Below are 14,818 nucleotides of genomic sequence, written 5' to 3' on the forward strand. Positions count from 1 at the left end.
ATGTGCTGACTCCTAAGTCCACGCTAGCTTTAGGACCGTAGCCACCCATCACTAGATAATTAGATTGTTTTCCCAGAGCAACTTTCCGGGAGGCCGGGGGTTTGACAGCACAGTGGCTTTAGGTGCCTGGAGGGAAGAGGCTGACTGCCCCCTCCTGTGTCTTACTCACAGTTCTACTTTCGCCATTTGCAAAGCTCATACCCCAAGGGGCCTCAGCTTGCAACATTGCCTCTAAACCTAACCAACTTGCTGAAACTTTTTACAATTTCTCAAACTCGGGAGAGTTCTTTTCCCTCCCACCCTGGGGGGCGCCAAAGGTCTGCCGCAGCCGGGATAAGGACCATGAAGTGCCGCCAGCAGGGAATCTCCGGGAAAGAAAGGGGTAGCCCTGTGTGAGTGCTTCTCTCCTGGGGGTGGGGGCGATTTCTTGCTACTGAACCCCATCCTTACATCGAAGACCCCAAACCCTTCTTTCCCCATAGCACACCAGGAATTGAATCCAAAATCCCTGCCAACCTCAGCCTATACTGCTCTCCAGCGGGGGGCCCCTGCAGCTGTCGCCACAGGAGTTTATCAACCTTAGGTCCAGCTAGAGAATCCAGGGGGGGCGTGGGAATCCGGCCGTGGGAATGCAGCCACAGGGTAGTTGTTACCTCGGCATCCTGGGCCACTGAGTGGCTGTGTCCGGAGCAGAAGAGCGCTGAGCGTTCCATGGCGAAACCAGCCCCGCGCAGCCGCAACCTCGGGTTCCACCGCTCGTGCCTCCCTAGGACTCTTCTGAGCCCTGGATCACCGGCAGGACCTATTGTGTCCCGGACTCCAGAGCACCTAGGGATGCTCCCAGCCTCTGCAGGGTGGAGGGCTGGGTGACCTCCGCCCCTTCCTTGGCTCTCTCCTCTCCGCCCACTTTCTCTACCCGCACAGGGTGAGGCTGCACAGTCCTCTGATGCTTTGGCCACGGAGCAGCAGGAGACAACGCTTTCAGCCACCAGACAGCTACGGAAAGTTTTGCTTTAAACTCGTTTCCATTTCTGAAGCTTCAAGACAGAAATGAGGAGAGTCAAGGCATGCTTAGACCTTAGGCATGTGTTGGGGGGTGGGGAGGGGAAGAGATTGTCGGATATAGCTTATGGGGAATGAATTAATTCCAAGTCCAACCAAAAAGGGGCGCGGAAATCGGGGTAAAGAAACGTCTGCCAGTTTGAAAGAGAGGAGTAAATGAAAAGTTCTGGCCAACTGCTGTAGACTGAACAGCCTTAGGCTTCACTGTCACGTCACGGGAGCGCAGGTCCATCCTGGTAAGAGTATAAAGGGAAGTGTGAGCTACATTTCTGAAGCACCTGCTGGCCTGGGCTTCCAGACCTTTTGGGAGCATCGAAGTTCTTGAGAGAATTTCTGGTGACATCCACAACAAAGGATGTGCATCTTATAGATTTCATAAAAAGTGCTTTATGTTCAAGTAAAGACACGCTCATTTTTCATTAAGAATTGTTAATGTTTCCTTAAGAATTGAGCTTGTTACATGTGATAGTGCTGTGTGAACTTGTACAGTGTGGGTCCTTTTCGCTACGATTGTTTTTAGCTAATAACACCCCCCCCACACACACACCTGTGAACATGTCATTTCCAACTCAACCCTCTTGTGCCCCTATCATGAATCTTAACTTCCCTTTGGAACCTAGCAAAATGTTGTCACTAGCTGTGTGGAGAAACAGTGCCACACTGAAATGGATCTGCTTCTCCATTCCAGAACCAGAAGGTGTTCCAAATTCCTGAATATCGAAAGGGATCATAAAGTGCAAAAACGAGATAAAATAAATTAGCCATTAACTGTAGAAAAGTCAGACTGCACACTTTCCCCCTGTGGTGGAGATAGAGAATTTTTAAATTGATATTATCATGGTGTGTTTAAGCTGTGACTTGGGTATGGTCAGAGGTGAATGTTTTGATTAGAAGGAAAATGCCTCACCTGGATGGCCATTATCCAAAGAACAACCCTGTCACAAGCCACACTGAAAATGTGACATGGAGCGCCACCCTTTCCTTTAATGATTAACAGTCCTTAGTTGCAGTTCGGGCGTGTTGATGGCTTTCCTCGTGTTTTTCTCGTGGAAATGGCCTTCCAGGGCGTCCTCTCTGTCATTCCTTTGTTCTCACTGAGGACAAAATCTGGACACTCACCAAACCTTTGAAGTAATGAATTCTAGAGTCAGGATTTCTGTCTTGGATCTCTGCAGCTTGAAGACTGGGGCATCTCACACCAGTGCTGTGGAACTGGTGGGACATCTCACACCAGTGCTGTGGAACAGGGTACGGAAGGAAACAACTTGCTTGCTCATTCCATGTCAAATTGTAGCACTCAATAAAACCAAGGCAATAGTGATTTCTCTTCCAAAGTACTACATAAATTGCATCATTTTTCCAACCTATTCTACATCTGTTATTGGAATTCCTTATTTAGAACCCCATTCCTTAACCAAAACATAGTTCAGACAAACTAGACACATTAATATTAGCAGGGCAAGCTGCTCTCAGAGAGTGAACAGTAAACTAGTTTCAATGTTGCTCCCGGGTCTGTGTGCCATGCTAAGCCGACTCCTAATTCATATTCCCCAACGACAGTGCGACAAAACTGGTTAATCCACAGACAGAAAAGCTGTCAGAAAAAACCTAAAAGGAGATGGAGAGAAGCTAACAAACTTTCAAACTGTAGTTTAGTTTGGTTTATTGCTGCATGTGAGAAGCTGATACTCGATAAAGGCGTTTGTAGACATATCCACTCAACAGTGAGAATTAGCCCTCTGCTTTCTAGGAGACAGATATAAATGCTGTGTGAGCAAGCATGGAGCCCTGTGTTGTGTGGGTCCAACTAGGAGATGAACATGCTTCTGAAGAGCACGTGGGATGGATGGACTTTGGGATAACCAGCATTCTCTTTTTATTGAATGGATACAAAGTTGATGCTAGCTTTGCCTCCACTCAAGGAGACACGAGAGGAACACACTGTGTGGGTGTACTTAGCAATCATTACTCAGGATTAGACATGGAGCAATTTAGACAGAAAATGCGCATATTCCATGACATTGAAATTGAAAGAAAAAATACTCCATAAAAATCAAGGTTGAAAATTGAGGTTTGGCATTTTAATTAAACTGCCTGCAAAGGTTTATTGGAATTTGCCACTGAGATTAATGGAGGAAACATGCTCTGATTAGTCTTTTTATGCTTATTATGTAAACTCTTGATATGTAAAAAGTAATATATGTAATACATTTGTGAGGAGTAAATTATAAAAATGTAATAAAATTAACTAAGAGACTTACTACCTAACAAAGGATGTGTTAGCTTCCTAGAGCTGTGTGACCACATAGAGGGCAGTATGAGCAACAGAAATCTGGGTCTCTGGAGTGAGTGGCTAGAATCCAAGTCCCAGCTGTGGAGGAGGAAGGGTGGGCGAGAGGTTAAACGGGGCCTTCAGTGGGCTCCTCCTCTGAGTGAAGCAGAAGGGATTGGAAGCAGAAGGCATAGTTGGTGTTTAGTACTTTTAAGAACATTCGAGTGGACTGTGTCTTGATAAGGAATTGGATTCTTAAGAAGTAATCCCAGTAATAGATACAAAGTAGATTGGAAAAATAATGCAATTTATGTAATTCTTTGAAAAAGAAATTGCTACTGTTCTGACTTTATTAAACGAGCACTATGATTTGACATTGTGTGAGTGAGCATTGCTTTTCTCTCCATACACTGAGCCGTGGCCCAGAGCAAACAGTTCCATTCACTCTAGGCTCTCTGCCCATCTCCCATCTGCATGACAGTGAAAACAATCTAGGCTGCCACTCCTGAGTGAGCGAAAGGAGTCTGTCACAAACTCGGCATAGGACAGGTAATCCAATTACTCTTCTTTCTTTTAAAAAATATTTATTTTTAAACTACACTTATCTGGTCATTTTCGGTGCATGTGGGGGTGGGGGGAGTGTGGTCCACAAGTGTAAACATGTCATGGGGTGCATGAGAAAGTCAAAGGACGGTCTGAGGGAGTAGGCTCTTCGCTTCTATCACATGGCTCTCAAGATCACACTCAGGCCGTCAGACTTGGTGATGGGTTCGAGATCACACTCAGACCATCAGACTTGCTGATGAGTGCTTTTACAGTTGCACAATCTCCCTGGGCCTCCGAAACACCTTTCTAGACAACATCTTCTCAACTTTCCTTTCTTCTTATCCGCTAGCCTTTTTACACTGTCACCATAAATAGTTAACAGCAACAAAAAACAACATGGCTGGCCTGAGATATTGTGAAAAAATGTGGATTGAATATTGCAAAACCTTCTGCACTCAAACCAAAACAATGCAGACATCTGCCCTTCTGGCTTAGTTCTCAGCGGCAATCTCAGATATAAAGGACACTGCTTTATGTTTTTATTAAAGCCAGGGTTGCGTGAAGCCTCGGGAAGAGTACCAGTCTGTCGTCAGACATACTTGGTTTTCTCCTTGTGTCCCTGTTTTTTGAGAAGCTAAATTACTCGATGTCTTTGTGTTTGGGGTCTAGGGTCACACATCTGGTTTAAGTAACTTCATTAACTCATTCATTTATTCATTTCTTCCTGAGAACCTAAGTATATAAAGCTGGCAATCATACAATGACAGCAGATTGATTGCCTACAAAATAGACATCAATCTTTCTTGTGCAGTTCACATTCCTAATGAATGACTGGGAGTTAGTGATTGTCTGTGTGATTGGAACAAGGTTGTAAAAGATAGAATCCTGTACAAAGTCCTACAGATCTCAGAATCTAAGGATGTGGGCTGAAGCAAAGACTGGAAAGGGTAGGGAAAAGAGGTAAGGTTTGGGGGAGAAGTAACTGAATTGCCTGGGAAGAGCACTGAAATCTGGGTTCTACAGGACAGAGTTGCTAAGAGAACACCCAGCATAGTGTGCCCCAATGGACTAGAGTTCTGATGGTCCCATAGGTCATTATCCACTTTCTAGAAGATTAACTATGTCAGTTAATTGTTTGCAATAAAGAATTTTGTCCAACATTTGTTTAATTTTTATAAATAATAAATATTATTATCCTCTTGTGGACTGAGACTCCAAAGAATGGTTTGGGGAAATTGGGAATGTATTTTTCAGCTGTAAATGAGGAACTAATAAAATCACATGATGTTATACAAAGATATATCAATACCTACAGTGCATACAGAGCTCTGGATATCTTTACACTACTTAATTTGATCCTTGTAACAAGTCTGTGGTGTGGATAGTCCATGTCGTGTCTTTTCATCATTACAAAGAAGAAAACAAAAAGTAAGACATTTGGTAATTTCCTTAGGTAACATACCATCATCATGTGTGAGAAAAACATGAATTTGGTTGATGTTCTTCATGGTGGCCATGCTACTGGTTGCTAATAGTATACCATCCTATTGGCTGCATGGGAAAGTCAGAGGAGAGACAAATGCATCTAGAAACAATGAAGAAGGGAGTTCTTACTGCAGTCCTGGCAAGAATTATTGTAGATGTAACCACAACTAGGCCATGCTCGCATACAACTTCTAGTCCAATATGACCGAGATCTTTATGCATAGATAACCCATGACGGTGTACCCCAGAGGTTTCCACACACATGTGGAAATCAAGGTAGAACCTGAAGTGATACAGCTACAGAGCCAGAACTGCCCGGGATCACCAGGCAAGCACCAGGCACCCAAACGGCAGGAGACAGATTCCCTCACAGCTCTCAGAGAACCTAACCTCACTGTCACCACCCCAGGCCTACAACCATCTCACTGTCACCACCACAGGCCTACAACCATCTCACTGTCACCACCCCAGGCCTACAACCATATGAGACACCACAATTTTGTCTCTCCCTAAACTCGCCATGGAGCTGAGGATAATCTTAGGCTTCTGATCCCTGTGTTTCATGTCTCAAGTCTGGAGTTCCAGGTGTGGACTCTCGTACAGTGCTAAGAACAAATTGAGGGCCTTGTATGTTGCTAGGTGAGTGTCTTACTAACCGAGCTACATCCCTAGCTCCACTTGATGCTGTGTACACTATACAGTCTGTGGTACTTGGTTATGCAGCTCTAGAAAACAAATTCAATCCTTTACTGGGTATTAGATTCCTTGGTTAATTTTATCATACTCTTGACAATCAGCCCACAGTCTCATTGAATATGGAGTCTAATGGTTGCTATGTTTCAAGTCAACACTAGACCCCCCGATCCTGACATCTTAATTACTATTTTTTAAGTTTGCATGCTGTAAGTAAACTCCAACAGATCAATAGGGCATTGGCCCGGAACCTGGGACTTCCCTGAGAAGGATCTCCTGAAACAGCTTTTCACCCAGCACTTAAATGAGAGTGGACTAGAGGGTCTTTCTTCCTTCCCTTGGCATTAATGCAAACCAGCTTGAGACCAAACTCATCCCCCAGGGAAGGGCAGAAGCAGTTACTGGGCATGTCTGAGAAAAGACAAAGAAGAATGTGTAGGAGCTTGGGGATAGGAAAGTGCATTGGTTGCTGTACTGAGGGGATGGCCTTAGGAGCCATCGGGCTCAGCAAGGCACAGATGCACCCCAACCACTAAGCAGGAGCCTTAGGCGCCTGTGAGGATCAGTGTTGCTCCCATAAGTATCCCTACATTCCAGGAGCTGGCTGTCGGCTCTGTGGCTATGGGGTCCGTTCGTTATTCCTCCACCTAAACACTGTGATCCTGTCTTGAGTCTTTGTCCTCTAACCACTTAGAGCTGCAATTAAGTAAAATGCCATAGAATAAAATGTTGCAAAGTTCTGATGATTTTCAAATCAAGTGAAGTGTTCCATTTGTATTTAAATTGGCATTGCACAGAAAGATGCACAGTAAACTCAAGACAGTAACATGACATTTTAATTTCATTGATTTTGAGTGCCGCTCCAATGACCTGACTTCTTCCTCTTAGGCCTCCAATCTAATTGCTATTGACAGATACCCCGAAAGATAGTCCAGCTCCAATCTGAGGACAGTCTCCTAGAGAAGTCCCTCACTGGAGGAGGCTGATCCTAGTGTTCTATTTACATTTTTCGATGGGTTGGATTGAGAATAGGTTTCTCTTCCTAAATGTCACAAACTGATATTAACCTCATACAAAAACATCAAGTGGATACATACAATTAACTTTTATAGATTCCTTGTAAAGCCCAAATACTTTCAAACTAAGATTCCCAAGGCCAACTGATTCTACCTGCTTTGCTGTTACTCTATTGATAAGTCAGTCAGTTTTCTATTGCTATAACAAAATGCCAGAAACAAGTCAACTTGCTCCAGTTTCAGTGGCTCCAATTCATGATAAATTCCATGTTGTTTGGGGTTGTGGCAAGGTACTACATCATGGTGGAGATCGCATAGTAGTAGAGTGTTCCCCTATGATGCCCAGGAAGCAATGAGGAAGGAGAGGGAGGATCTGGAATTTCCATCGCTCCTTGAAAGGCATATCACAATCATCCTTTATCTGGACTCCATCTGCAAAGGCTGCCGCCCTCTCCTAATAAGGTCATGGACTCTTGAATAAGACTTCTACAATGAGACTTTCAAGGACTTTTGATATCTAAACCCCAACAATAGCTGTGAAGGACTTCTTGCATCTGTCTCCTAACCTTGGAGTAATTCCAGTTGCCCAAGATCAGGGCTCTACTTCTTTAAGTTGATCACCCCCAGCCTAATCCTTCCTTCTTCCCACTTCATATCATACCACATGGTGTTGATTAATTAATCCATATGAATTAAGCAAGACAAAATCTTCCTAAAATTAAAATTTGGGGTTGACACCTTCAATAATTTCTAATTAACTATCAGTAGGCATTTGCTGTCTGTAGCTGACAAGACCTCCACCATCTTAGGGTTCATCTTCCACCTTTCTCTTTAGCTACAAACAAACCTGACTGCCTTTTAAACACACCCTAGACTGTTTCACATCCATGCCTCATCAGCTCCTCCTTCTTAAATACGCTTACCTCAACTCTCTATATGTAAACCTTGCCTATACTTTGAGCCCTACCCAGTGACCATCTTCTCCATCAAACCTTACCTGGATTTCCCTCTTACCTATTTCCAAACCAAAACCTGTACCATAAAGTAACTACAGATAGAACTTTCTTTCTTCCAAAATTAAAACTGTGTTTTTCAAGATGGATATGTATGTTTTTATTTTATTATCCCTAGTCACTATTAGTTTCTTAAGAGCCAAATAAACACTTTAATGGGTAAAGATAGATGTCTCTGTAAGTGGATATGCAGTGAAATTTTTGAACAATTAGATCTGATAGGATGATAAAGAACCATTGTGTGCATAGAAACATATGTCTGCAAGTGTACTGAATTGGAGATATATAGATAGAGAGCCATATAACACTTACTATGTTTTCTGATGAATGCTAACACATTCCACCAATCCTGTTCCTTAGCCTACTGTAGGAAAATCCTGCTCCTTTATACCCTGTAAGTAGCAAGGGACCCAAATGGCATGGCGCTCCATGCATATCACAAGACTCACAAGGGAATTTGGTGTAGAAAATAATCCAGAAGAAGAGCCTAGTTGCCCACCTCAGGTGAGTTTGGTAACAGAAGACTCGGTAGAGTAGACCTGCAGAAACTAGTACTCACACAGCGCCCTGTGTAGGAGGTGTTTTCCTGATCCCTTTGCTCATACTTTAGGACACTGAAATGCCTTCATTTCATATCAGTCCAGACTCAGCAAGCTATGAAAGGTAAAAGTTTACAGGATCCAGGCAAGGAGGGGATAAAACCCCATCCACCTCCAGCTAAGGGATACAACCCTGCCCCACCCCCAGCTAATTCTAACACTAGTCTATTCATGTAGTCAACAAATATTTGTCTATGTAGCTTGAACAAAATTCTAGATAAAATAATTCCACACAGTTTCTGGAATTTGCATAGATTGTTTTTGCCAAATTTTAAATGAGCAAGATATCATCGATAGAACGAGCATGATAAACATAATCCAAATACAACATGAGAAGAAGAAAGTGAAGTTGAACTCACAATTACACCACATCTGCAGGTGATTTTAGAATTTAATCACATCCAGGGTGTGGATGGAAAACACATTGGGTAAACCCCACTGTAGTTGAAAGGCCCAAGGTACTTGGAATACAAAATAAATGCTAGGCCAGCACTGGGCTGGCTCCAGCCACTGTGTGCTATGACTTCCCCTTTCCAGGACAACTGCTCCAGAAGAGCATGCCAGGCCAACCCAAACGCAGGCACTATTTTTGATATCCTGGTCTCACACAAAGGATCAGTCATAATTTCAAATTCATCAAATCCACATGTAGATGATACCAAATGGGAGTCCTATCACCCAGAACTGTATGCTAAAAAAAAAAAAAATTAAGAAATTATTTCAACAAAGTTATCAAATTTTGACTTGAAAACAATGATTTTATTAAAAATAAAAGAACATTTATTGGGGGGGACTTATTTATTGGTGGGGGACTTATTTGTTGGGGGACTTATTTATTGGGGGGACTTATTTATTGGGGGACTTGTTTATTGGGGGACTTGTTTATTGGGCGACTTGTTTATTGGGGGACTTATTTGGCTTCCAGGTGGTTTCTTGAGTATTTGCAGTCCAAATCTATAAGAAACTGCTTTAGCCATCAGCTCTTTAAAATACAAGTCCTATTATAGTATATAACACAGTACAGTGACTATGGTCACAATCATTTGCTCTATATCCCAAGTTATAAAAGGCCCTGAATGTTCTCCATACAAAAATAAACAAATGTTTGAAATGACAGAAATGCTAATTACTTGACAAAATCGGTGCACACCTTGTTCATGTGCTAAAGTAGCCACCTGCACACCATAGATTTCTACAACTAATACCTTTTAGTTAAAAATAAAAGCTAAAGTAGCGTGACAAGAGGACCAGAAAATTACTTCTAGATGAGTTAAAGGTAATCTACACTAAGTGAAGACTTAGCAATGACTGTGGAACCAATGATGGCTCTAAGATCTTTTCTCTTGAGTTCATTTTGCTTACCTTCTCTTTGTTTTGTTTTTTATTTGTTTGTATTTTCTTAAGTACACCAGAGGAGCTCTGGCTTGAAAATGTTTAAACTGCTCCTTGCCCCACAGACATAGCTAACTCTTATATCAATTTCACATCTTCTCAAAAACCTCACTGTCTCAGAGATGTCTGTTCTGAGCCCTCCCCATAGCTCTAACCCTGTACAGAACAGCAACCAGCGATAGACTGCCCTTCCTTCCACTAATAAATGCAACAGAGACTGCTCAATGCTGATAGCCACTATCAATGTTTCCACCTCCTCCACAGTGAAATCCCTGTGAAAGTTTGCTGTTGTGACTACTACAACAAATTACCACAAGCTATTGTCAAATAATTTTAAATGTATTAATGAAAAAGGCTAAGCTAATCAAACTTGATGGTCCTTTCATAGTGTCCCATCTGGTCATCTCACCAAGAATAAGCACTGTCATATTTTCCCCCACAAATTCAGTCATGAAGTACAGCCTTAAACATCAGCAGCACAGCAAGCTGGCCTTTGGCTTTGCAGTGCCCTCTGTATCTCCTCCTGTGTCGGTAACAAAGCATCCCATTAGATGAGGGCTTCTTTACTTCTCCAGACCATCGTCAGACATTTTGTAACCATCATGGACATTTTGTAACCGTCATGGACTACAGCATCCTCTGGAAACTCTAGACCTTCTCTGTTCCCTTACACAAACTTTGTCAACAGCAAGCTTGGACTTTCTGAAGCAATAAGCCGTGTGCAAGCACCTACTGGGTGCCCAAACCCTGACCCACACACTTCCCAGGTGTGACCTCACTGGTGAGCTTGCTTTGTGGTTGACATCGCTATGCATAGATTCCTATTTCCTCATTCTGCACGGAGGAAAATGAGATGCCAGGAGGATAAGGCATATGCCCAGAAATTTTCTCACAGCCAGAAAACGGGACATTGAGAGCAAAAGGTAAACCATGAGGACCCAGAGTCTACACTCTGCCTGATTCCACAGATTGGGTCCACAGTAAAGATCAGAGGGAACTGGAACATATTTGTTGTTAGCATTTCATTCTAACAAAACTGGAATTATCAAAAGAGAAATGAAATGCACAACTGTAGGAATCAATGTAGTTCTTTGTGCCGGAAAAATTACCTCCTCTTCCTCCTCCGTGTTCCTGTTCAGTCAGCCATTTGTACTTGGGCCAGCATTTCTAAGGTCCCGGCTAGCTTGCTACTATGCTATTCGTGAAATGCACTCTTCTCTCCTAACTGAGGAATGAATGAATGAGGACACTGCACGACCCTTGACCCAACCTTGACATCACGCACAGCCACTCAACTATCATTCCTGGTTAAACCAGAGTAAAGATCAAAGTACAAATAACATACTAAAAACAATTTAAGAATTAAAGACCTACCATAACAAGTCAAGTTACAGAGGGCTAATCTTTATTTTATGATGTATAACAGTTTTGTATACTGATAAGATGTTCTCACCTTGCAATTTTACATATTTTTTCATATTAATATACTTTTATGAACTAGATGTATAGTTGAACACAGTGGTACACATCTGTAAGCCAGCAGTTAAGGAGGCTGAGGCAGAAGAAAAATGACAACATTACATCCAGCCTACCCAACTTAATGGGGTCCTGTGTCAAAAGTGCGATATGGGTCAGTGGTAGCACACTTTTCCTGGACTCGCCACTGGATTCTATGGACGAACTTGGTAGTGGAACCCCTTGATTAATACAAACGAGGCCTAAGGGTCAATCCCAGTGCTACAAAAACATGGCTAAATTGATGAGTGGATTAAGAGTTTGCACATATATATATTCTATATATATAATCATGAGTTTTTCACATTTCTCTCTCATTAGCACATCTAAAATCTTTTATCAGTTTTAAATCTGTTTCCACAGAAAATTTCTAACTATGTATTGCTCCAGACTTTTGTAGACTGGAAATAAAACATAATACATATGCTTTAGACAAGTTGTAATTCTGTTTCATGGCTTTTAGCAATTGGCTCACAACACTTGAAATAGACAAACAAGCAACAAGACATTTAAAACCTATTAAAGTTCCATCTACTCAAATCCCTGCACTACCCAAGCAGAATACATCTCTATAAGGTTGAATTTCACAATAGCAAACTATATTTGAGCCTCAGTCCTCTAGCTTATGATTTGTGAGGTTAATGAAGTTAATCCTTTGGCATTTGTATTGCTCAACATGAGAAATCTCAATATTTGAAATCTGGTACTTAAAATAATGAAATGTTTTCATTACAGAAAATTGAAAGCTATACATGTATGAGCAGGTATGCATGCACATACACACACACACACACACACACACATACACTCACATACACACACACTCACACTTTACCCAGGCTCCTTCCACTACCATTCTAGGCCACCTTTCCACCACTAGTACACAGTTAGTGCCAAAGCTTTAACCATCAGATTCCTCATAACCTTCACCCAGCTTCGTAGCCTGAATCCAGTCCACAGGCTGTCACCCATATCTATCAGATAGTGAAATACCTTGAATTTCATCTTTAACTTCCTTGATATGAGGAGTAAATAAGTTTCAAACATAAACTGAAGCCTTCGGTTTCTCCTAGAGCCCTTTCTCTAAATTTAAAAGGGGTTTTAAGATATATATTAGTATGAAGTGTGCAATGTTTCTTTTGAGGATCAAATATTTGGTGCATTATATAAACATGTAAATTAAAAATTATATACATGTTCTTTTCTTTATCCTTTACCCCTAAATTGCTTAGCCCTTCTTAAACCATGAAAGAGGACCCTGTAAATTTGATTATGCCTAACAGTATTTGTTTAAATAGCAGATGATTTTTGAGATAGTTTTAAAATGTTTTACTTGGTTGGTATTATAAAAGAACATCAAAACATTAAAGGTATTTTGTCCAGTATCTTAACATATAATAAAATATAACAATGTGCTACTGCTATTTAATATCACTTGATTATTTTTACTTTTAACCACTATGTCTGACTAATAAAAATTTGGCTTAAAATATTTCCTTATGATAAAAATAAAAACTGAAGTTGCTATTTAAAAAAAAAACAGGCTTTGCATTTGTGTATAAGCAAGCTTGTGTGCCTGGGAAAGGCACAAAGTAGGCTGAGACAGGCTGGAGATGGATCGATCAGCTGCTAGGTACAGGTAACACCTGATGGCCTAAATGAATTCATTGTCTTGTAAAAGCTAACAGTCAAGACCATTCACTGCTGTTTGCCATGGCTGCTCTATTTCCCTGCCCCTGCAGCATTTTCTTTCCATCAGCCTGCAGACTCTATGCTTCGTCCCACTGAAAACTCATCGTGGCATTTGTCTGAGGTGTAAGGTAACGTAATACAAGCTGAAACTTCGATTCTAGATCTCTTCCAGAGATGGGTGATGTATAAAAGCTGCACTGCGCAGGCGCCAGTGTCTTCCAAACACCCAGGAAAGCAGAATAAGAGATTCAGAGGAGGAACAAGGCAAACGCCTCAGTCAAGGTGTTCCCAACAACGGTAGACAGAAGCCTGTGCAGGGCCAGTGTGATGGTTTGTATATGCTCTTCCCAGGGAGTGGCACTAGTAGAAGGTGCGGGCCTGTTAGAGGGGGTGTGTCACTGTGGGGGTGGGCTCATCCTAGCTGCCTCATCCTAGCTGCCTGGAGACAGTCTTCCACTAGCAACCTTCCGATGGAGAGGTAGAACTCTCAGCTTGGCCTGCACCATGCCTGTCTAGATGATGCCATGCCCCCACCTTGATGATAATGGACGGAACCTCTGAACCAGAAAGCCAGCCCCAATTATACATTGTCCTTATGAGACTTGCGTTGGTCATGGTGTCTGTTCACAGCAGTAAACCCCTAACTAAGACAGCCAGCCTGGCCTGGAATACAAACACCTCAGTCAAGCTGTTCCCAGCAGCTGTAGGCAAGAGCCTTGCAGAGCCAACCTAGCCTGGAATACCCTTGTTCCTGCTATGCACATTCTTGTAGAAAAGAGGCAAGTATTGAAATATTTTGAAGTAGATGGCCAGAAGATTCCAGATAAATGCTTGAATATTTCTATCATTTTCCTAAATAAAAAAAAAAAAGGAAAAATAAAAAGGTTCCACCTAAAAATAAATTGGTATATTTTTTTTGTCAAAAGAAAAATCCTAAAACTATGTATGATTTCAATTAAATGTTCCTTTTGAAGCTATAAAACTCAGCTTCTCGGTGGTTGCCATGAAAGAAGTGGAAGTTTAAACTAACAGCATTGGCAAGACAGGGCAAGATGGCAGCTGAGTAAGACTTTCCATCAATCATCTCTCCACAGAAACTTCAACTTGAAGTTATTCACACACCAAAGTTTCCCCAAACTAGATCCCAGGACCTGGTTTTAGCATAAGAGGAAGAGAGCTGCATGAAGAGATAGGAAGAGTTGCTCCTCACACAGCCATTCCCCCAGCTCTGCACTAGTGGGATGGTTGGGAACATGCCCTGCTTGGGAGAGAAGGAATGGAACTTAAGTCCAGGATTCAAATTTACAACCTGTACTGGGAAGCCACGCTGAGGACAAGAGGTGGGTGGGGCTCAAAATACCCTTCAGTCCCACCCCACCCCTGCCCTAGCTTCACATCAGCCACGTGAACAGCCCGCTGTTCACAGCACACCTCCACAGCTTCAGGCAGCACCACACACCTCGGGCAGGGGTGTAGGATGGAGAAGTAAGAACAGGACTCTGTCGTGGAACTCTGAGGTGCCAGGCTCACCAC

The 14,818-nt window shown here is 42.3% G+C and overlaps 1 protein-coding gene across 1 annotated transcript in view; it reads right to left on the reverse strand.

Annotated features, from left to right (window-relative positions):
• Ptgfr (prostaglandin F receptor) overlaps positions 1-935 on the reverse strand; it is a 42,589-nt gene extending 41,654 nt beyond the window's left edge. The window contains exon 1 of the mRNA XM_031375846.1: positions 654-935. The gene's annotated coding sequence lies outside the window, so the exon portion shown is untranslated. The remainder of the gene's footprint in view (positions 1-653) is intronic.
• Positions 936-14,818: the final 13,883 nt, after the last annotated feature.

This window comes from Mastomys coucha, unplaced genomic scaffold, assembly GCF_008632895.1.
Source record: "Mastomys coucha isolate ucsf_1 unplaced genomic scaffold, UCSF_Mcou_1 pScaffold16, whole genome shotgun sequence".
In the NCBI taxonomy this organism is placed as follows: Eukaryota; Metazoa; Chordata; class Mammalia; order Rodentia; family Muridae; genus Mastomys; species Mastomys coucha.